Below are 3,049 nucleotides of genomic sequence, written 5' to 3'. Positions count from 1 at the left end.
CTGAACTGTGAACTTCCAGACGTTCAAGCTGGTTTTAGAAAAGGCAGAGGAACCAGAGATCAAATTGCCAACATCCACTGGGTCATTGAAAAAGCAAGAGTTCCAGAAAAACATCTATTTCTGCTTTATTGACTATGCCAAAGTCTTTGACTGCGTGGATCACAATAAACTGTGGAAAATTCTTAAAGAGATGGGAATACCAGACCATCTGACCTGTCTCTTGAGAAACCCATATGCAGGTCAGGAAGCAAACGTTAGAACTGGACATGGGACAACGGACTGGTTCCAAATAGGAAAAGGAGCATGTCAAGGCTGTATATTGTCACCCTGCTTATTTAACTTAAATGCAGAGTACATCATGAGAAACCCTGGGCTGGAAGAAGCACAAGCTGGAATCAAGATTGTTGGGAGAGATATCAATAACCTCAGATATGCAGATGACACCACCCTTATGGCAGAAAGTGAAGAAGAACTAAAAAGCCTCTTTATGAAAGTGGAGGAGGAGAGTGAAAAAGTTGGCTTAAAGCTCATCATTCAGGAAACTAAGATCATGGGATCTGGTCCCATCACTTCATGGGAAATAGACAGAGAAACAGTGGAAACAACGTCAGACTTTATCTTTTTTGGGCTCCAAAATCACTGCAGATGGTGATTGCAGCCATGAAACTAAAAGACGTTTACTCCTTGGAAGGAAAGTTATGACCAACCTGGCTAGCATATTTAAAAGCAGAGACATTATTTGCCAACACAGGTCCTTCTAGTCAAGGCCATGGTTTTCCCAGTGGTCATGTATGGATGTGAGAACTTGACAGTGAAGAAAGCTGAGTGCCGAAGAATTGATGCTTTTGAACTGTGGTGTTGGAGAAGACTCTTTTTTTTTTTTTTTCTACTTCTTAGAACAGAACCTGACTATTTTATTTTATTTTAGTTGGAGGCTAATTACTTCACAACATTTCAGTGGGTTTTGTCATACATTGATATGAATCAGCCATAGAGTTACACGCATTCCCCAGAGAAGACTCTTGAGAGTCCCTTGGACTGCAAGGAGATCCAACCAGTCCATCCTAAAGGAGATCAGTCCTAGGTGTTCATTGGAAGGACTGATGCTGAAGCTGAAACTCCAATACTTTGGCCACCTCATGCGAAGAGTTGACTCATTGGAAAAGTCCCTGATGCTGGGAGGGATTGGGGGCAGGAGGAGAAGGGGACAACAGAGGATGAGATGGTTGGATGGCATCACCGACTCAATGGATGCAGGTTTGGGTAAACTCTGGGAGTTGGTGATGGACGGGGAAGCCTGGCGTGCTGCGATTCACGGGGTCGCAAAGAGTCGGACACAACAGAGCGACTGAACTAAACTGAAGTAAAGCACATTTTAAAAACATATTCTAAAATCTCCAAGGTATAAATGAAAATTATATTTCCCTCATTGGGAAATACAAATTACAATGACATTTTTTTTTTTCTTATTCAGATGGGGAACATTTTTTTTTTCATGTTGATTCTATTCTGTGTTTGTAAGAATGGGGAGAACACTGGGGCATATTTTTCTGCCAACACAGAATTTAAAAACCTATTGGGGGAATTTCACACTATCTTCCAAAACTGAAAATACATAAAGCGTTTATCCATGTGTTCCATTTCTAAGATTATCTCTTACAGAAACACTCTCATATAAGCAAAGAAATTTATGTCTCCAAATGTTAACTGAATAATTAATGGCAAAAATATGTTGAAAATAGCATAGGCATTAATCACAATGGAAAAGTGAAATTGTTATGCACATAATCATGGCCATGCAATTCTTTGGAATGATATATGCACTATCATAGTAAATGCTTAAAGACATTCCAAGTAAAAAGAGGAAATCACAAGGAAACATAAAATGATACCATTTATGTGAAATTTAAAACAGAACTAAAGGGTTATACATGAAATGTTTAACAGAGGTTACTTCTAGTAAGAGCAGTGGGAGTTAGACAGTGATACTTATCTCTGCATTTTTATGTTTTACAATAAGATAAAATACCCCTTATATTACTTTATAAATTATTTATCTAGAAAGTAGTACTAGTTTCCTAAATGTGTTAGATGGTGTTATGAGAGTTTTCTCTTAAAAACATTACAAACTATAGGGGTTTTTTTTTCTTCCTCTTTATCTAAAATAGGAATGTGGCACTTGAATTCAGCGGCTCCTGTTGATTTGATGTAATAGAAGGAAAATACTCTTCTTTTACCTCATGCTTTCTCAGATCTGCCAACCTATGTGCTGTTTTTCTACGTATTTCCAGGTAAACCAAATTAGAGGATACTTTTGCTTTACAACGGGATAGAGTGAGGTGGTAACAGGCCTCCCTGAAGGGGAGGTCTTCACTGGTCTTGCTTCTTGACATAAACTGTAAAGTTTTATTTCTTTTAACAATTATAAATTTAGCTGCATATCCACTAGGCTTTCCTTTTCCTTTAATTTCTATCATTCTAGCCCTTAAAAATGAAACCCAAATAACTTCATAGGTCAGACCTGGCTAGGCATGGCTTATGGCAAAACAATAAAAAGGAGGAGGGGGAAAAAAATCAAATGAAACAATAAAATTGTGTTACAAATGTTTGGATATACATTAAAAAATAAATCAAATAGGTATTTACACATTAAAGAGTGCACTGAATGCTTCTCTACGGTAAACCCCTTACAGAAGATCAATACCATTTACACCACTCACTCACAGCAAGCAGTAAATGTCTTTCACCTCACCTGTTTATAACCATTTAACGTTATTAAAAAAGATGACTAGAAACAATTGAGGTGATTTCTAGTGGGTCAATTAGTCTTGATGATATTTATTGCATAAAACAGGACCTAGAGAAGGAATGGGGGAGGGAAAATCACACAATTAATGTAAATGTATTAATTTTCCAAGTTCATTAAAGTTAAGTCGGATTTCAGGGTTCAACAAAACAAGCTGGAAGAGGGAAAGAAAACTCTGCTCTTGTACCGTATTGTTAACTTGTTTGATACGTTTGTACTATGAACTGCCTAAAATATTGACTG

Source organism: Cervus canadensis, chromosome 14, assembly GCF_019320065.1.
Source record: "Cervus canadensis isolate Bull #8, Minnesota chromosome 14, ASM1932006v1, whole genome shotgun sequence".
Lineage (NCBI taxonomy): Eukaryota > Metazoa > Chordata > Mammalia > Artiodactyla > Cervidae > Cervus > Cervus canadensis.
The sequence above is the reverse complement of the archived record's forward strand: the minus strand, read 5'-3'. Positions refer to the sequence as shown.